This window comes from Notamacropus eugenii, chromosome 1 (assembly GCF_028372415.1).
Source record: "Notamacropus eugenii isolate mMacEug1 chromosome 1, mMacEug1.pri_v2, whole genome shotgun sequence".
NCBI classification, from domain to species: Eukaryota; Metazoa; Chordata; class Mammalia; order Diprotodontia; family Macropodidae; genus Notamacropus; species Notamacropus eugenii.
In genome coordinates, this window is record NC_092872.1 from 123,704,945 (window position 1) to 123,726,694 (window position 21,750).

The 21,750-nt window shown below is 39.3% G+C and overlaps 1 long non-coding RNA gene across 2 annotated transcripts in view; it reads left to right on the forward strand.

Annotated features, from left to right (window-relative positions):
* LOC140506085 (uncharacterized) overlaps positions 1-21,408 on the forward strand; it is a 37,755-nt gene extending 16,347 nt beyond the window's left edge. The window contains exons 3-4 of one of the 2 annotated variants that reach the window (XR_011967766.1): positions 6,394-6,638; positions 20,641-21,408. This is a non-coding gene — a long non-coding RNA (uncharacterized lncRNA). Of the gene's footprint in view, positions 1-6,393; positions 6,639-8,102; positions 17,832-20,640 lie in introns of those variants that run through there. The other variant, XR_011967767.1, reaches the window with a different exon arrangement.
* The last annotated feature ends 342 nt before the right edge of the window (positions 21,409-21,750 follow it).

The window sequence follows — 21,750 nt, forward strand, 5'->3', positions numbered from 1 at the left end:
AGGAGTTTAACACTCAAGCGGCAGGACTGATTTGGTTTCTGGAATTTTCCACAGTTGACTGGGGACAGCAAGTTCAGGAAGACCTTGGTCATTCCAGGTGGTAGTGGTGATGGCAGTTGCCTCTAGTCTCTCAGTGTAGCTGAGGTGACCCAGACATCAACGTGGGACAAGCTTTGTGGTCATCATATGGGTGAGTTATTGACTCCATCATGAAATCCCCTAGAGCTATGGTCTAGGTCTCAGCTAGACTCACAAACAACTAGCAGTACCTGGAGGTGTGTGTGTGTGGGGTGAGGGGGCAGGGAGGTGGAAGGAGAAGGGATAGGGGAGATAGTGACAGGAATTTGAGGGAAGTTCTGGTCCCCTAGCTTGGCTGACAGATGGGCATTGAAACTTCTTTTTGGTGTTAAGGTATTTATACCCTGTTTTTCTCTTTTAAATAAATGATGCATTTTCACTTCTACAGTGTAATATTATGCAATTGATTATAAAAAATAACTCACATGTTATCCCTCCCTTTTTGCACTAGAGGTGGGAAGTTATATTTATATGTAATGAATGAAGTTTTATTTATATGTAACTTTAAGATTTTCAAAGTCATTTACGTATGCTCTTTATGATAAACATGGCTTAATCCCTTGAGAAAGAAATTCCAAGGGCTTGGGGGTTCATTAGAATAAGTTGCAGTACATGTGATCGAACCCTCAACCAAGTTTAAAAGCTTGTGAGCTCCTAAGGGGCCAATTCATAGTGAGATTTTATGTCTAGTATTTTATTTTTCAATTCATTGGCATGTGGTGAAAACTCTAGTAAATAGTCATTAAGTTTTGAATAATTTTTTCCACACTAAAATTCTTCTTGATTAAACCAGTTCTGTTGTGTGTCAACATTCTAATGATATAGCATTGTTAATTTCATTTGAATGCTGAGCTCACCTTGCTTTGGAGCATCAAGAGAAGCATGAAAAGGGAAACAGAAAAGAGATATCATAGCGGCCTTATGAAAATTGAACTGGATACATTCCTACACAGAAAGTTATTTGTAACCCTTGAGAATTTTCTCTGTATTAGGATAGTTGGAGGGAATACTTTATATATACATACACACGTGAATGTGTTTATGTGTGTATATGTATGTGTTGTGGTGTGTTTATGTATATGTATACACATGTACACACATATATGTATGTACAAATGTATATATATATGTATGTATGTATGTATTATATATAGCCATCAGATCAAGACCCGACTGAGAAGATGTGACTGGCAGCCACTACAAGACCAAGGGAGAACGTGTACAACAATGTATCCAACAGACCAAATACCTAGCAGAAAAGAGGCCCAATGAGATGACATGAGTTATTCTAGAACATTACAAGTGTAAGCTGCCTTTCCACATGGTATCCAGCCACACGTTTCCTACAAGTTTGCTCTTTAGGTGGGATCCTTACACATCTCTCCTCTACTCACTCATGCAGTGTCCATTTATGAGAATGTACCCTGCTTTGATTGAGGGGGGCTATTATGATTTTTCTTACCATGTGATTTAATTTAACGACTTTCCCTTGAAAATAGTTCTGTCCTCAGGGAAGGCACAGAACTTAAACATTACAATCCTGCACTAACAAACATACAGAACTCCTTTTTCCCTGACTCCTCCCTCCCCGCCCGTCCTCCCCCACCTCAGTCTCTCTGGTGCCTTATCCCCACCACCCCTCTTTGAGTTTCCTCTGAGTGCCCTTGAACTCAGTCACCCATTTTCTCACCAGAGTCCGAATGGACAGCGGTGTTGCTGGTGGCACCCGAGTGTGCGGGAGCCTTGGTTTTCAGACAGGTGTCCTTGTGCAGGGACAACAGAGGATGGAATCTGTAGTGACCTGGGCTGGGTCACCTCCAGTCAAGGCTCTACAGCCACTGGCTGGTGAGGAGAGTCATGTGATGGACCTAAGATCCATTCTGTCTTTAGATAGCACATTCACATTCCCTATCCTGCCTGGGTGCTCTTCAGGGAGTCAGTGTCTTAAACACATAACCCTTCAGTTATGGAACCCAGAGGAATCTCTGCAGAACTGTTCTGCCTGTGATCTGGAGATAAGAATTCAAACCAGCTCTCATTTACTTGGTGCAAGATTTACTTTTGTCTTTCTTGCTAGTGACCTGGAAGGACGAGGATCTGATTTTGCCAAGCGTTGACAAATGTGCCAGTTTAGAGAACTGGCTTTTCAACTATGTGATGGACAAAGTTTTGAAAATGGTAAAAAAAAAAAAAAAAAGAAAAAGAAAGAAAGAAAGAAAGAAAGAAAAAACCTACTCTGTAAGTGTAGCTTCAGCTCAGAAAAGCTCTGATAGAAACAGACAACAGTGCCCCTTAAACCAGGGCCTATTCTCTCATCGAGACAGAATGAGTGGGAAGAAGAAGTATGAGAAGGAATCCCACCTAAAGGACGAAATTGTGGGGAACAACAGAGACTACTGTTGAGGTCTTCAGCCCGTGATGGAGCTACGTTAAGCGATCCTGGTGTGATAGGACGACAGCTGCTCATGGCAATGAGCCTGCCAGCACAATATTTTGAAAAGTTCATTAAGGGAAGTGATGGTCATTTTCAGGGGTCAACCAGCCTTACCCAAGGAACCTTTGAGTCTCTTAGTATATGCCATTGAAATAAAACCACATCAGCCCAAGAACTGAGGTGGAGAAGCTTAGCATAGAAATTGAAATGTTCAGGAGACTAGTTTCTGATCTTGTATAACTCGTGAACATGGAGCTTCAGTAAATTGTGATTTTGGAATATATGCAGGATTGATATGGACAATGTGAGGGGTTTTTTGGAGAATACTCATGAATCTCTGCTTACTTCATCAGTGCTTTTGTGCATGAGGGAGAAAGTGCTTCTTACCTTGTGTTACATGAAAAAATTTCCTTCAGGTGTCGGTGGTCAAAAATGAGTGACTGTGTAGGAGATAAATGTATTGCTCAAAAGATTCGCCATTTCATTATCAATGAATGCCATCACCTGTTAATGGTGAAAAACATTAGTTTAGTTAAAACAGAAAAACAGTTGAATTGGCATTCAGTCACTCTTCCCCACTTATTAGCAGAAAATGCTAAATGGATGCTTCTTTTCATAAGTCAGAGGGGACTGCAAAAAATGACCAACCATACGCAATTTGGACACATTACAAGCAAACTTTAGTGGGGTTTAATTTGAGCGTTAACCCATGGTCTCCTACAGATAGAAATGCGCCTCTCAAAGTGCTTTCAGTTCAGGGTGTGTGGCTATAGGTCTGTGGTTATAGGTCTGAGACACACTACTGATCCCTATTGCTATAAGTGCTAATAGCACATAGAAAACTCCCTGAATCTAGTAACAGTCTAATGGTGGAGTTTAGTTCTTTTCCTATATGTAACAAAAATTATAATAGTGATGATAATAATAACTCACATTTATGTAGCAATTAACTATGTGCCAGGCACTATGCTAAGCACTTCACATGCACTTTGCAATGACATCATTTGATTCTCACAACTAGGGCGGATAGGTGCTTTTGTTATCCCCATTTTACATTTAAGGTAATTAAGGCAAAGAATACTTGTCCGGGGTCACACAGCTCATAAGATTCTGGGACCTGATTTGAACTTGGGTCTCTCTGGTACCCTATCCATTGCATCACCTAGTCTCTGCAACATAATTATTCCTTCCTCATTTAAGCAATGAGCTTTCTATTAGCTTTCTCTACTTTCAGTATTAACTGTAGACCAGAAGACATTACCAGGCTCAACAGGGTCATCAGGCCAAATTAAAGTTTAATTCTATGGACCCAGAAAACTTTTTTATTTTCCCGCAGACCAAGGAGGGTAAAGGAGGACTTTTCAGATCAGCACTTTATCTTTCAGCTCATATGAGACTGAATCAAACTTAGAAATTCAAAGATAATGATATATAAACTACTAATTAATTTAACAAAGACCATTGTATGAAGAAATATATTTGTTACTAGAACGATATATATATATGTATATATATATATGATACATATATATGATAGGTATAATACACACACACGCACACATATATATAGGAGGTCTTCCCATCTGAACACGATTGGTCCTCAGAGAAGGCCACTTAAAGCAAATCAACAGACAATGGAGGACAGTACATTTCATTGAAATAGTAGGAAAAGTTTTATTGGGACAGTCTATTATAAATTATTATTATATTAGAACACTGGTTCTGGAGTCAGATCATCTCAGTTCAAATCAGACCACTGACATTTGCTACTTAGGTGACTTTAGGCCTTAATTAACCTCCTTAACCTTCCATTTCCTCACCTTAAAATGAGGAATAAATGACTAAATTTATGGGGAGACCAAATGAAATTTTAAGGTCTCTTCCAACTCTGTTGTTACGGTCCCAAAAAGTGCAAACAAATAGTATGAAATAAATTTATTTTATTTTATATTTAACCCAATGCTGGCAGTAATTGCAATCCTGAACTAATTCTGAGAATGAACAAAAAAATGTTACCAAAAAAAAAAAATGATTGGTTCATCACTTTCCCCAAGACTCACTTGTGTTCATATCATTCTCTTCTGGAATACCTACTGACAATTAGGAGGAAAAGGACCAGAGAAAGGCAAAATAGGATGGCCTTTGAAACATGTTAGTGTTAATTAAGAATGGTGGCAACTAATTGTGTACTCATGAGTATATATTCATGTTTCAATTTTGGTTTCCCTCAGTAACTTCCAGGTCAGGCAGTAAAACAGACTAGTCTCCGGAGCGAGAAAATCTGAGCTCAGATGTGCCAGTAAAACGCACTAGATAGTTTCCTTCACCTTTCAATACTCTAGGCAATATTCTATGACCATAAATGGTAAGATAATTGCTGATCTTGGGAGTGGCAGATGGTTTCTTACTGTGCATTCCCTAATCAGCTACCATGAAACAAATGGAGACTCAAACAAAATGGAGCCTCATAAATTTGAGGACTCAAATAAGAAATACTCAAATAATAAGTAACATATCTTTATTTTTCTGTGTTCATATACATACTCCTTATTCTAAAACAAGGTTTTTTTCTGAGTAAAAAGCATTTAAATATATGTATGCATAAATACACACAGATATGAAATTCTTTGGATCAGTACTTGGGAATGTATTTATCTATCTCTAATTAATTCTAGTACATATGTGTGTGTGTGTGTATGAGAAATCATCGATTTTATTTCCCCACACTTCGGATTAAGCACCACTATGTACTAGATAATATACTAATCTCTTAATCAAGATTTCCTTTGATCCACACAACAACTGTATTAGATAAATATTATTATTTTCATTTTACTATGTCTTACCCAGGACACACCCAGAGGCCAGGTTTGAATTTAGATAGTCTTGACTCCAGACCAGCAGCCACCTAGTTGCCTTCATTTAATAGAAAAGTAGTTTTAACAGAAAAGAAGAAAAGATCTCTTTTACAAAGCAAACTAAAAGAGAAGAGTGATTTTGATGGTTTTTTCTCCCCCTTTTGCTAGAAATGGATGGAGAGAAGTATTTCCCTCTTATATTCATCAATAAATGTGGGAAAAGGAAAAAAGATCTTGTATAAGGAAACCTCTTTGACTAAAGATGCATACACAGGAGCAGAAATACTGCATTTCAACAGTTAGGATGATAAAAGTATTTGTTTTAGTAAATATCCCCTGTTGGATCTTACTGGCAAGTGAATTCAGATTTTTTAATGAATGCAACCACCCCAGGCCCTTCTAGTAGTTTTTTTTAGGAAAGAGAAGGAATCATTGGAGATTATCCCTGCTGCCAGAAGCCCCTCCCCCCCAGAGTGAGTTGCGTTTAGCAACTGAATATTTATGTTAATGAGAGAAAGGAAAGCAGGATATGACCTATGCTTTGCACTGCTGCTTTTTAAAGGGCTAGTTGGGTCTATGATGTGAGGGGAATGGGACATTATGATCAAATATCTAATTGTAAAGTAACACATTAAGAAGGGAAAGTGTCTCAGTACTTCAGAATCTGTCTTGTGCTTGAATTCGGGTGGAGAATTTAAATCCAGGCAAATAAATAACTTATTCATGTAAGTTCTTTCATATTGACTTCAACAGTGAAATGTTACATGGCGAGCTATAGTGCTAATAGTCTAACAAATGAATTTTTATGTATTTTCCTAAGGAGTAAGTTTTATCTAGCAGTTACATTTAACCATACAAAGAATATAAGCTTTTGCTAAAGCTTTAAAACCAAGAACTGACCAATGGCAGAATACATGGCTGCCAATATCCTCTGATTTTTAAGAGATGCTGAAAGACTTCTCAACTCAAAATTCATACTCCTGTCAGCCAGCTCAAAGATTTCAAACTTTTTTATCTTTCCAGAGTCACAGAATCAATATTGGCAGAAAAGCCCAAAGTTCCTCCCAACCAGCTGAAATAATTCATCAGCAAAGAGACTATTCAACAATACCCCTTATCAGTGGTTGTCTCAAAACTTTGAAGATCACCACAATGATGAAGATCACCCATGATTACCTGAGGAACCCATTGCATTTTGGACAGCTCTCACTAATAGAAAGCTTTTTCTTTGCATGGAGGTGAAAACTGTCTACAATTTATTCCTTAAGGTAAGTGGATTTTCTTTCATGCAGACAAGCATGTCTGGGGAAGGGCTGAGTATATTAACACTTGTAGCTTAGTTGAGTTTCTCTGCTGTCTCGTTGTAGCTTAGGGGGACATAGAACTAGTAAATTTTGATGTCATAAAGCTAGGTCAGAGACAGGAAGAAGGGGAAGAAAAAGGGAGGAAATCTGATAAATAACATCTGAGGATATTGTGAAAATCTAGAGCTGCTCTTTGGGAAATGAATGCATGGTGGTTTAGGTGGCCCAGTGGGTAAGGGTGCTGAGCCTAGAGTCAGAAAGCCCTGAATTCAAATGTTGCCTCAGACACTTACTAACTGGGTTACCCTGGAGAAATTACTTAACCTCAGTTGGCTTGTATGTAAAATAGAAACAATAATTGCAGCTACCTCACATGCTCCTTATGAACATCAAATGAGTTAACATGTACAGTGGGCTTCGCAAAACTGTAAGCCCTGTTTAAGTTGTAGTTTGTTATTTTCTGTACATAAAATGACTTTTCATAAATTATACCCCCTGTGCTTATTTGCTCTTTTGACTTCTTAACATAATTCAGAAATACTTTGTTCTTGCCTGCAGTCCATGAAGAATTGTAAATTAATATATTTGTGAGCAAACACAAGTGCACCAGGGGAGCCACCTACTTAAAGAAATCCTACGTTGGTTCCCTTAGAAAGGATGAAATTCCCACTAAATGGCTGGTTTGACAAGTCCTAGTTTCCTTGAGAGTTTACAAGAATCTTTCAGTGATCTTTGGTAGGAAAATGGTGACTGAACATCCAATCGCCCTTCTCACCAGGCTTTTGCTGCTATCAGCACAGACTGCTACCTGAAGGCGATCTCTACTAAATAACAGCTGATATCAGATGCAGGCAGCTGTGGACTAGGCAGATGAGGGAAGAAGGGGGCCATGTTGTGAGGCTTTCATCAGGTTTTAATTACTGAGCTGCCTTTTGCTTAACCTGTGTCCTATGTCTAGGGTTCAAAACCTTGAAATAAGGTAGAGGAGAAAGAATCATTTTCTAATTAGCCTCATGGTATCTGAACGGGGGTCCTGCTGGTAAATGTCCTGTGTGGGTGAGCTTCTTAATACAGAGCCCTTACTGTTCCAGTCTGGATTAATCTGTCCCTTCACTCCAATTCTGTTTTGACATTTTTTGAACAGGTTCACAAATGAGCAGAGGCTGTTGGCTAGAGGCCAATGGCTTATACTGGGGGTAGGGGATATATATCACTTAGTCATAACTTTGTTCATTGCCATTATCATCCATTCAGCTGCACGGAAATAAGTCTATTCAGGTAAGCATTTTTTAACTCTGTGCTACTCATGAGTGTGGGTATGATGGATGGGGCCAGGGTTGGGGGGGAGTTGAGGGTCATTGATGGGGAAGGGGGACAACTCAATAGAGAGATGAATGAAACACTTACAAAGTTCTTTACCTGTGCTAGACTCCATGCTATAACTAAAGACTGATGGGGAAGAGACAGCAGAAAAGGAAACAAGAGGAGGCAGAAAAGGAAAGGGAAGAGTGACAGAAAGGTCAAGGAGGAAGAAAAAGATAAAGAAAGGAAGGCAAAAGACACAGAAAGGGAAGGAGAAAGCACAAACTGGAAAGACAGTAGGAAAGGATGCAAAAGTGGAAAAGAAAGGGGTGACAGAGCAACAGGAATATAGTGAGGAGAGAAAGATGAGGGAGAGGTGGACGAAAAGGAGAAAAAGCAGGAAGACGGGAGGAGGAGGAAGAGGAAGAGGAGGAGGACAACAACACATCTACAGATCTACAGGGGAAGAACGAGGCATGGCCAGTCACTTCCCAGCAGGGAGTGGGGTTTTCTGGCCTTTGAGAGTCCCCCTCCCCTCCCGTTGGGACCAGGAATTTAGCACTCAAGCAGCAGGGTTGATTTGGTTTCTGGAGGTTTCCCAACCTGGCTTGGGACAGCCTTCCTTTTGTTCAGGAAGGCCTTAGTCATCCCAGGTGGGAGAGGCTGTGACAGTCGCCTCTACCCTCTCAGTGTATCTGAGGTGTGCCAGACATCAGCGTGGGACACCCTTGGTGGTCACCAGATGGGTGAGTTATTGACCCCACCATGACCTCCCCTACAGCTGGGGACTAGGTCTCAGCTAGATTCAAAATCACCTTTCAGTACCTGGGGTCGGGGAGTGGGGGGGAGGGGCTATGGGGTCTGAGTTGGTGATGAGAGTAGGGGGAAAGTTAAGAGGGATAGGGTAGATTGTGAAGGAGATGTGAGGGAAGTTCTGGTGCCCTAGCTTGGGTGACTCATGGGCATTGAAATCTGTTTTGCTGTTATTGTATTTATACCCTGTTTTTTCTATTTTAATTAAATGATTCATTTTCACCTCTACAGTGTAATTTTATACAATTGAATATAAAAAGTTACTCACATACTGTCCCTCTCATAACCCACTTGGGTTAAATGAAGTTACTTTTATATGTAACTTTCAATTTTTCAAAATCCTTTACACATTAAATAATAAATATGGCTTAATCTTTTGAGGAAGACATTCAAAGGACTTGGGTATTCATTAGAATGAGTTTTGGTAGATGTGAACCCTCAACCAAGCTTAAAAGATTGTGAGCTGCTAAGGAACCACATCATGGTGTGCTTTTGTCTCAGGGATTTTATTTTTCAATTGATGGTCATGTGTGGAAAGCTCTAGTCCAGTCAAAAACTTTTGAATACTTTTTCCCACACTAATATTCTTTTTGATTATACCAGTTGCTCTGCTTTCAAAAGACAAATTGCTCAGATAGTATTGTTCATTTCATTTAAACATTGGGCTCCCTGTGCAGTATAGGTCCTGATGCCTGTGAAAAGGCCCAGTACTGGGTTTGGACAGCTGGTTTGTGTAGCAGGAAGATATGTATGAGCAAATCATGCTGTAGACATTTTGGGAAGTATGCCAAATGCAAGATGAGGCATGTGAGTAAATAAAAACAGTGCCAGTTAAAGTTCTTAAACATTTGGGAAAGTATGCATTCCATCATCTACAGTAATTGTTACTAATGAGAATATTTGGCCACTATTCTACCCTTTACTGCAATCATAAGATGGCAAGAAAATACGATGTCATCCATTTGAGAGAAGAAAAAATCTCAGATCACCTAAGAGGTGGGCTAATTGAATCAACCTAACCTTGACAGTTTTTGATTTAGGAGCAGTAACATTCTTTAGACAGCACGACTCAAGAGTTACTCAGGTGCAGCAAGTGGTGTTTGCAAACAAATTTTCCACCCAACAATCTCTAATAGGTTGACCACAAAATCCCTAGGAACCCAGCTTTCAAAGGAGCATGTCAGAAAAGAGTGGAAAATGAGAGAGATAAAATGAAGAAAAGGAAGACAGAAAAGACTTTAGATGGAAGAGTGCAAAAGGCCAGAGACTGAATTTGGGGAGGAAGAGTTTAGGAGAATTAGAGGAAAAATTGAACATTGACTTGAGCTGATGGAAGAAGAGGTGGACTCCATTTAATGAGACCTCCAGATTGAGAAAGTTGAAGGAAAAACTCTCAAAGGAGAGGAAGATAACTCAAGGAAATGCAGAAGATATAGCAAATAATAAAAGGAAAACGAAACACATTGGTGAGGATAGAAGGAATAGAAAATTCGGATGAGTCTGCCTATCTGCTGCTTAGAGATCTCAGAGAAAACAGTTAGGTGTGACTGTCAGTTTTTAAGAGGTGAAAAAGTAAAGTGAATCAACCTCTAGAAGAAATAGAGAACATGGAGGGAAGACTTGTTAAAGGAGTAAATCTGTAAGGAAAGTAACTTATAAAAGATGGAATGAGGTGATGCCATGGATAGGGTACTAGATTTGGAGTCACTATGATATGAGTAAAAATTCTGCTCCAGATAATGATTAGCAATGTGACCATGATCAAGTTACTTAAACTTTCTTAATCGCAGTTTCCTCATCTGTAAAACCTGAATAATATATCCCACCTTCCAGAAATGTTGTAAAGATCAAATGATTTAACCTGTATAAAGTTTTTACAAATCTAAATGGTTTCTATAAATGCTAGCTGCAGTAGCAGTAGTACTAGCAGGAGGAGGAGCAGGAGGAGGAGTAGGAGTAGTAGGAGTAACAGTAAGAGAAGGAGTAGTAGTAGTAGTAGTAAGGTTACTACTACTACTGCCACTACTAGTACTAGTAATAAAAGAATAAACATGTAAAACCAATATACCTACAAGCAAGAAAAAAGTAAACGTTATACACAGAGTAAAGTAGTAATAAAATCACAAAGCACAGAATCTTACTTTTCAAACAAGGAAGATCGAAACATACATCCAGAAGAGGAGCACAAAGTCAAAACTCTTACATTCAAAGCCTGCAAGAAAAATATGAATTTCTCACAAACCCTGGAAGACCTCAAAAAGATTCTTGAAAATCAAGTAAGAGAAGTAGAGGAAAAATTGGGAAAAGAAATGAGAATGATGCAAGAAAATCATGTAAAATAAGTCAGCAGCTTGCTGAAGGAGACCCTGCCCCAAAAGAATACTGAAGAAAATAACACCTTAAAACACCCAAATGGCAAAAGGGGTTCAAAAAGCAAATGAGGAGAAGACTGCCTGAAAAACAATAACTGACCAAATGGAAAAGGAGTCCAAAAGCTTCCTGATGATAATAATTCCTTAAAAATTAGAGTGGAGCAGATGGAAGCTAACACCTTTAGGAAAAATCAAGAAATTATCAAACAAAAGGAAAAGAATGAAAAAATAGAAAACAATGTGTAATATCTCACTGGAAAAACAAGCAACCTATAAAACTGATCCAAAAGGGAAAATTTAAAATTTAGTTGACAACCTGAAAACCATTATCAAAAACAAAATAGCATAGACATCATCTTTCAAGAAATTTTCAAGGGCAACTGCCCTGATATTCTAGAACCACAGGGTAAAACTGATATTTAAAGAATCTACCAACCACCTTGTGAAAGAGATCCCAAAAGGAAATTCTTAGGAATTTTACAGTCAAATTCCAGAGTTGCCAGATCAAGGAAAAAATATTGCAAGTAGCCAGAGAGAAGCAATTCAAATATTGTGGAAATACAATCAGAATAACACAAGGTCAAGCAGAGATGTTATATGTACAAGTGAGTAGATCCTGTGTTATCCTGATTGTATTTCCAACAATATTAGAACAGGTAATCCAGAGATCAAAGGAACTCTGGGATTCACACCAAGAATCACCTACTCAGCAAAACTGAGTATAATATTCAGGGGGGAAAATGTACATTCAATGAAATAGAGGTCTTTCAAGGCTTCTTAATGAAAAGACATTTTAGGGTTACAATCCCTAAATGCACTGAATAGAAAATTTGACTTCCATATACAAGAATCAAGAGAAGCATGAAAAGGTAAACAAGGAAGAGAAATCACAGGGGACTTACTAAAGTTGAAATGTTGTCATGCCTACAAGGAAAGGTATTTTCTAACCCTTGAGAGTTTTATTAGTATTAGGATAATTGGAGGGAATATTACATATATACATATACATACATATGTATTTATGTGTGTGTATCTGTGTGGTGTGTGTATATGTATATGTGTATACATACATATGTGTGTATATGTACATATGGATATGCATGTAACCATCAGATCAATACCCATCTGAGAGCATGGGACTAGCACCCAGCATAAGACCAATGGAGACCCTGTGCAACAATGTATCCAACAGACCCCATACCAAGCAGAAAACAGGCCCAATGAGAAGACATCAGTTATTCCAGAACATCATAATTGTGAGCTGCCACTCCACAGGGAACCCAGCCTCACACTTTCCCTGGCAGATTGCACTTCAGGTCGGATCCTTATGTATCCCTCCTCTTCCCAATCAAGCTGTGTATATGTATTAGAAAATATGCCTTGGTTTTATTGGGGTGGGGGTCTATTATGACTTTTCTTACCATGTGATTTAATTTCTTTCCCTTGAAATAGCTGTGTCCCCAGGGAAGGCACATGACCTGTACATTACAGACCTATACTACCAAACATGCAGGGGTCCCTTTCTCTTTACTTCTCCTTCTCACGCCCTTCCTCCCAGGCCTCTTTCTCTGCCCCCTTGTCCCCACCACACCCTCTTTGAGTCTTCTCTGAGTCCCCTTGAAGCAGCTGCTCATCCCTTTTTCTCCTCAGAGTCCCGAATGCATGGTGGTGCCGCTGCTGGCTCTCGAGTGTGTGGCCGCCTTGCTTTTCAGACAGGTGACCTTGTGTAGTAATGACACAGAATGGAATCTGGAATGACCAGGGCTACGTCCCCACTAGTGGAGGCTCTACAGGCACTGACTGGTGAATAGAGTCACATGAGGGACTTAAACTCACTTCTGTCTTTAGATAGCACATTCACATTTACTATCCTGCCTGGGGGGCTCATCAGGGAGTCAGTGTCCTAAGGAAATAACCCTTCAGTTATGGAATAAAGATGATCTCCCCAGAAATGTTCTGCCTGGCATCTGGAGATCAAGACTCAAACCAGTTATCAATTACTTGGTGCAAAATTCACTTTTGTCTTTCTTGCTAGTGACCTGGAAGGACTAGGATCTGATTTTGCCAAAAGTTGACAAATGCGTGGATGTAGAAGTGGGATATCAGCTGTGTGACTGATAAAGTTTGGTGAATGGTGTTCCAAAAAAGGAAAAAAAATAAAAGAAAGAAAAAGCCTATTCGATAATTATGGCTCAGAGAAGCTCTGATAGAAAGAAACAACAGTGTCCCATAAAACCAGAGCATACTCTCTCATAGAGACACAGCATGAATGGGAAGAAGAGGTATGGGAAGGGATTGCACCTAAACGGCAAACTTGTCGTAAACAACAAATCCTTGTTGAGGTCTTCACCCATGATGGATTTGTGTCAAGAAATCCTGGAGTGACAGGACCACACATGATAACAGACCTATAGGAAGCCATCCAAGACCAAGACATTGGAAATATGTGCAGCTTGAGAGTTTATAATATTGCCCAGGATCACAGGCACATCCCCACAAAGCCCTGGAACCACATATTGTCTGTTGAGGATATAGCAGAATTCCTTGTGAACAGAATCAAAGCAGGGATGGAGAGTGGACCAAGAGAGGCCTGAAAACAAGAGAACCCCTCATCAGGTGCAGAGAAATGGTCAGAGCCAGAAGAAAGAGTCTCAGATGAAGATAAACTAAGTATTGTTGCCCATTACCCAGGGTAGATGGGACAAAATTAACCAAAGGCAGAAAAAAGACAGAGCTGCGTAATTATTACTACCTTACTTTTTTGTCTGCTTGAGAAACCTTTGAAGAAGGACAGAATGAAAATGGTTAATTAGCAAATTGATAGAAATTAGAAAATATATAATATATTCATAAATGCTTAGAAATTCATTTCATTGGCAAATTAAGGAGATCAAAGAGATGCTTGATGAATTCAAATCATGTAGCCTAAGAAAATTACATCCCTGGGAACTGATAGAATTGCTAGGTGAGACTGCTGAACCACTGACGGTGATAGTTGTAAGACTGTTTAGCATAGAAAAGTCCTTGAGAAGAAAAGATACTGTCCTGATTTGTTTTTAAAAAGGAAAAAACAGGAATGGAAAAGATCTTGATTGGCTTTGAATATTGTGCTGAGTCTTACAGGATTAATTTCAGTATGGTCAGGCTTAGCTTTGTGTTTGAGAAATAAAGTTCTGAGGTACTACATAATTAGCAGTTTGCCTGGAAAAAGATCTGAGGGTTTTAGTGAACTTGTAATGTAAAGAGAGGTACAGCTTCTGTAATAAGGATGTGATGGTCCTCTGTTCAAGGACCAAGTATAGTTTAGTTTTCCTTTCTGAACCCCACATTTTCAGATGAACATGGATGGGCAGGACAGTATCCAACAGGGGCAATTTCCATAATAAATAGCTTGGAGCACATGCCTCCTTGAGACTGGTTAAACAATTGGTTGAATTGTTTCTCCTGTGAAGAGAACACCAAGGAATAACAGAATAACTCTCTTTAAGTACTTGAAAGGCCTAAAATATGGAAGAGAAATTTGATGTATTCTGTTTGACTCCCAAGAGCAGACCTCCAAACAGTGTATTCATTAAACCTAAATTTGAATTTGTTCTAAAGAAAAATGCTCCAGCACTTAGAGCTATCCAAAAGTGGAGTGGCTGTCATTGTGACTAATGCAAGTTCTTATTGGAGGTCTTGAAGCAGAGGTTGACAGTGAAATTGCAGTGATTCTCCTTTTTCAAGTATGCAGTTTGAATTAAGTGGTCACTTTGTTTCCTTTCAACTCTGAAATTCTCTGATTCTCCCTTGACACTAAGTGCTCATGACAATGAACCTGTCAACACAATATTTTGAGAAGTTCATTAAGGGACGTGTTGCTGAGGTTCAGGGTCAACCTTCTTTACCCAAGGAACCTTTGAGCCTGTTAGGATATGTCATTGAAGTAAAACCACATTGGGAGAGAACTGAGGTGGAGAAACATGGGAGGTTTTTGTAAATGCTCAGGTGACTAGGTTTTGATCTTGTATAATTCCTGAAAAAGGAGCATTCCAAAATTGTGTTCTTGGAATCCTTTCAAGAGTTAGATGGACAATGTGAGGGTTGTTTTATTTTTTTGTTTTTGTTTTTGTTTTTTTTTTTGAGAATACTCAGTAATATGTGCTTAGTTCATCGTGCTTTAGTGTATGAGGGAGAAGGTGGTTCTGACTGTTAGATGTGAAAAGGCTGCTTCAGGAATTGGTAGTCAAGGATGAGTGACTGTGTAGGAGATAAATCTGTTGCTCCAAATAGTTGCCATTTTATTATCAGTGAATGCCATCACATGGTAATGGTGAAAAGCACTAGTTTGCTTAAAATAGAAAAACAATTCAATTGGCATTCAGGTAGTCTTCCCAACTTATTAGCAGCAAATGCTAATTAGATGCCTCTTTTGGTAAGTCAGATGGGACTGCAAAGAAATGGCAAAACAAACCATACACAAATGAGACACATTTCAAGCAAACTTTAGTGGGATGAAATGTGAGGATTAGCCCTTGGTCTCCCACAGATAGGAACGGGGCTCTCAAAGTGTTTTGAGTTCAGGGAATGTGGCTCTAGGTCTGAGGGTGTGTCTGGCATTAGACCCGCTACTGATGCCTAGTGCTATAAGTGTTAATGACACACAGGAAAATCCCTGAGGCTTGGAAGAGTCTAATGATGGGGCTTGGTTCTTTTCCTGTATGTAGAAGTAATGACAACACTGATGATGATAATAATAACTCACATTTATGTAGCAATTAGCTATGTGCCAGGTACAATGCTAAGCACTTCAGGAGCAGTTTACAATTACTTCCTTTGATTCTCACAGCTGTGGGAAGTAGCTGCTATTATCATCCCCATTTTAAACTTAAAGTAACAAAGGAAAAATTATTTGTCCAGGGTCACCAGGTCAGACAAAAACAAAATAAAAGGCCTTGTAAAAGTGTTAATCTTAAGTGGGAATGGTGGCATTTAATTTTATAATTAATGGTCAATTCATGAATAATATTCATGTTACAATTTTGCATTCCCTCAGTAAGTTTCAGGGGCAGTAGTATAACAGACTGATCTCTGCAGCAAGAAAGTCTACGTTCAGATTCTGGCAGTAAAACACACTAGTCATTTAACTTCACCTTTGAATCCTCTGGGCAATATTCTATGATCATAATTTGGAAGACAATTGCTGATCCACTGAATGGTAGAAGTTTTGTCTCTGAGAGTTCCCTAATTAACTGCCATGAAGGAAATCCAGACTCAAACAAAATACAGCCTCATAACTCTGAGAACTCAAATACTAAATACTGAAATAATGAGTAACATATCTTTATTTTTCTGTATTCATATGCATATAACTTATTCTAATATGAGATTTTTCTGACTAAAATAATACAAATAATAAGACATTTGATACCTGTGTATGCGTACACACACACACACATACACACACACACACACACACACACACACATACACACACACGAAATTCTTTGATTCAGTACTTGACAATGAATTTATCTACCTCTAATTGGGGCAGCTAGATGGTGCAGTGTATAGAGTACCAGTGCAGGCATGAGGAGGACCTGAGTTGAAATCTCACTTCAGACACTTGACACTCAATAGCTGTGTTACCTTGGGCAAGTTACTTAACGCCAATTGCCTCATCCTGGGTCATCTCCAGTTATCCTGATGAATATCTGATGACTGGATTCAGATGGCTCTAGAGGAAAAGTGAGGCTGTTGACATGCACAGTGCTCTGTCACTCAAAACAAAGTCAAATGCAAGTCATGTCATTATTTCTCTGATGGCATGGTCTTCTTTGGCAATGAAGGAGGAATACACATCTACCTCTAATTACGTCTACTAAATATGTTTGTGTTTATGTGTATGAGAAATCACCAATTTTATTTCCCCACACTTTGGATTAAGCACTACTATGTGCTAGACACTGTGTTAATCTCTTTACTAATATTTCCTTTGATCCTCACAACTGTAGTAGATGGGTAGTTTTATTTTCATTTTACTGTGTCTTGCCCAGGACACAGCAGTAAAGGACCTGAGGACAGGTTTGTACTTAGACAGTCTTGACTCCAGACCAGCTGCCACCTAGTTGCCCTCATTTCATAGAAAGGTAGTTTGAACAGAAAAGAAGGAAAGCTATCTTTTACAAAGCAAATTCAAGAAGCACAGTGATTTTGGTTGTTGATTTCCCTTCCTTTTACCAGAAATGGGTGTGGAGAAGTATTTCACTCTTTTATTCATCAATAAATATGGGAAATGAAAAAAAAAAGTCATTAATGAGGAAATCTCTTTAAATAAGATGCATACACAGGAGCACAAAGACTGCTTTATACAAATTTGTGGGATAAAATTATGTGTTTTAATAAATATCCCTTCTTGGTTCTTACTGAAAAGAGAACTCAGATTTTTAAATGAAAACATTCTCCTCCCATGTGATTTTAGGAGTTTTCTTAGGAAATAGAGGAGATCATTGCTGATTATCTCTCCTGCCAGAACCCCTCCACACACACACACACACACACACACACCAACAGAGTGAGCTGAGTTGAGGCACTGAAAATTTATGTGAATGAGAGAAAAGAAATAGGATATAACATATTATTTTCACTACTGCTTTTAAAAAGACTAGGTGGGCCTACAGGGTGAGGGGAAGGGGACATTTTGATCCAATATTTAATTGAAGAATAACACATTATGTACGGAAACGTTTGTCATTACTTCGGCATCTCTTGTCTTATCCTTGAATTGGGGTTGAAAATTGAATTCCATGCAGAGAAAATACGTATGAACACATATATGCAACAGACATGCATTTTTGTGTATGTCTATATGTTTATGTGTTGATATAGGTACATACAGATATAGATACAGATTGGATACAGACATGAACATAAATATAGATATAGATTTCAGATACTGATTACATATGCATAAGGATGGGAATATAAGGACATGGATATAGATACACATACAGAAATGTGTACCATATATACCAATATGGACATAGATACAGATGAGATATAGATATGGACATGAATATAGATATAGATAAATACAGGTACAGGTACAGATACAGATTGGATATATATGTGGAAATAGGACCATATACATATTAGACAGGGATATAGATAGGGACACAGATATCTATATATATACATATATGAATATAGATATACTGATATAGAAGTGAAGATACATACAGATACAGTTCAGATATAGATCTGGACATGAATATAGATAGGTAGATAGGTAGGTAGGTAGGTAGATAGAGATAGATATAGCTACAGACACAGATTGGATAGATATAGAAATAGAAACATAAGCAGATTATACAAGGATGCAGAAACCGATAAAGATAAGTATATGAATATAGATACACTGATATAGAGATAGATAGAGATAAAGATACAGGTTAGATATAGACATGTATATGTATATATACATATATCCGTATATATGTATATATACAGATATATGTATGTATATATAGTTGTAAAAATAACCTTGGAATTGAAAGAGCTGGGTAATAAGTTAAATTAAGGAAAACACATTAACACCAAATCCTTTCAATGCCCATGTCCCAAGGGAAAACATCAAACCTTCTCTCAGTCTTTAGGTACTGACGATTATGAGTCTAGCCCTGTCCCAGGCCTCAGCCTCAGGGGAACATGAAAGGTTAATAACTTGCTCCTCTGCTGACCACTGAAAGGGGCTCACCTTGCTCTCTGGCTCACCTTTATTGATCACCTCAGATACACCAAGGGATTGGGGCTTGTGTCACCAATACTCCCAACTAGGATGGCGCGGTGTTCTTGGACAGAAGGAAGGTGGGACAACCACGTCTCAAGCCATGGGCATCAGGAATTGGGGACCTCTGGGAACTGAGTCAGTTCCGCTGCCTGGGTGTTATTCTCCTGGCCTCAGCAAGAAAGGAGGAGGATTTCCATAGACCATAAGGTCCTAAAATCCAAGAGGCTTCTGCTGGGATGCCAAAGGCCATGCCATTGTCTTCCCCTGCTTTAACCTCCTCCTCCAAGAATCCCCAGCATCCTTGTAAAACTCCTCCTTGGTCATCTTGGAGATGAATTACACCAAGGAGAGGATCGTGAGTGTGGCACTGGAGGTGAGAGGGCAGATGACCTAGGCTCTTTCTCCCTCCCCATTATCACCCCCAAACCTGAAGATTTTAAGTACAGGGGCATCTTTTGATTTTGGGAGGAACCAACTGTCATCTCATTGGTCTGAAGTGAATAAACAGAATGCTACTTATAGCAATTTGGGGCAGAACTTGTGGGTTCACCATAGAAATGGCTATCTGTCCAGGGTCTAGGTGTGCATGGTGGTCTATGACCCTTGTGCTGCTGAGTTCAGATCCTATCACAGACATTTGCTAGCTGGTTTACAATGGATAAATCACTTACCTTCAGTTTCCTTGTATGTAAAACTGGGACAATAATTGCACCTACCTCCCAGGGCTCTTATGAACATCAAATGAGATAACCTCTACAATCCTTTAAGTCCTTTATTAATGGTAACTTCTTATTTTCTGTACAAAAAAAGGAATTTTCATAAAGAAAATACTCTTTTCTTATTTGTCTTATTAATATTATTAGGAAATACTTTGTCCTTGCTTCCTGTTCGTGAAGCGTTCTAAATTAACATCTTTGAGAGCAAACGCGGGTGTACTAGGGAAGCCACCAGTCTAATGAAGCCCTGCACTGGTTCTTTTAGAAAGGATGAAATTCCCACTAAATGACTGGTTTGATAAGTCCTAGTTTCCTTTAGAGTTTACAGGAATCTTTCGGTGGTCTTTGATAGGAAAATGGTGAGTGAACATTGAGTCACTGTGCTCTCCAGTCCTTTGCTGCTGTCAACAGAGACTGGTACCTGAAGGCCATCCCTACTAAATCAAAACTGATCTCAGATGCAGCCAATTGTAGACTAGGCAGGTGAAGGAAGAATGGGTCCATGTTGTGTGGCTTTCATCAGGCTTAATCACTTTGCTTATGCTGAGTCCTATCTCTAGGTTTCAAAGTCTTGGAAGAAAGTAGAGAACAAAGAATTAGTTGTTTGCTAATTAGCCTCAGAGTATATGAATAGGGGTCCTGCTGCCCAATGTCCTGCGCAGGTGAGTTTCTTAATGTAGAGCCCTGAGTGTTCCAGTTTGGATTACTCTGACCCCCTCCCTCCAATTGTGTTTTGACATTTTGTGAACAGGTTCACAAGTGACCAGAGGCTGTTGGTTAGAGGCTAATCTCTTACACTGGGGATTGGGGGCATATATCACTTACTCTGAACTTTGTTCATAGCCGTTATCATCCATTCAGCAGCACAGGGCTATTCAGAGAAGCATTTTTTATCCATGTGGCTAGGTGGGGGCAGTTGAGTGTTATTGATGGGGAATGGAAACATCTCAATAGAGAGATGGATGAAACACTAAGTTCTTGTTTACCTGTGCTAGGATCCGTGCTATAAGGAAAGACTGATGAGGAAGAGAAAACAGAAAAGAAAAAAGGAAGAGGCACAAAAAGGTCAAGAAAGAAGAAAAAGATAAGGAAAAGAAGGCAAAAGATAATGAAAAGGAAGGAGATAGTAGGAACTGGAGAGAGAGGAGGCAAGGATGCAAAAGTGTTGGAGAAAAGGGAGCAGAGGAAGAGGAATATGGCGATGAGACAAAGATGAGGGGGAGGACGGCGAGGAGTAAAAGCAGGAAGAGAGGATGAGAAGGAAGAGGAGGAGGAGGACAACCACACCATCTGCAAGGGAAGAAGAAGGCATGGCCAGGCATCTCCCAGCAAGGGGAGGTGTTTTGTAGCCTTTGAGAGTCCCCCTCCCCTCCTGTTGGGACCAGGAGTTTAGCAGTCAAGCAGCAGGACTGATTTGGTTTCTGGATGTTTCCCAACCCTGCTTGGGACAGCTTTCCTTTTGTCCAGGAAGACCTTAGTCATCCCAGGTTGGAGTGGTTGTGACAGTCGCCTCTACCCTCTCAGTGTATCTGAGATGCGCCAGACTTCAACAGGAGACACCCTTGGTGTTCATCAGATGGGTGAGTTATTGACCCCACCATGACCTCCCCTAGAGCTGGGGCCTAGATCTCAGCTAGACTCAAAAAACTTTCAGTCCCTGGGGTGGGGGAGTGGGAGGGGCGGGGCTATAGGCGGCTGGGTTGGTGATGAGAGTAGGGGGAAAGTTAAAAGGGATAGGGTAGATTGTGAGGGGGATGTGAGGGAAGTTCTGGTGCCCTAACCTGGTTGACTCATGGGCATTGAAACCTGCTTTAGTGTTATTTTATTTACACCCTGTTTTTCTATTTTAAATAAATTAACCATTTTCACCTCTACAGTGTAATTTTATACAATTAATTATAACAAGTAACTCTCATACTGTCCCTTTCTTACCCCACTCGGGCTGAATTAAGTTATATTTATATGTAACTTTGGAATTTTCAAAATCCTTTACACATATTATTAAATAATAAATATGGCTTAATCTTTTGAGGAAGAAATTCAAAGGACTTGGGTATTCATTAGAATAAGTTTCAGTGGATGTGAACTCTCAACCAAGCTTAAAA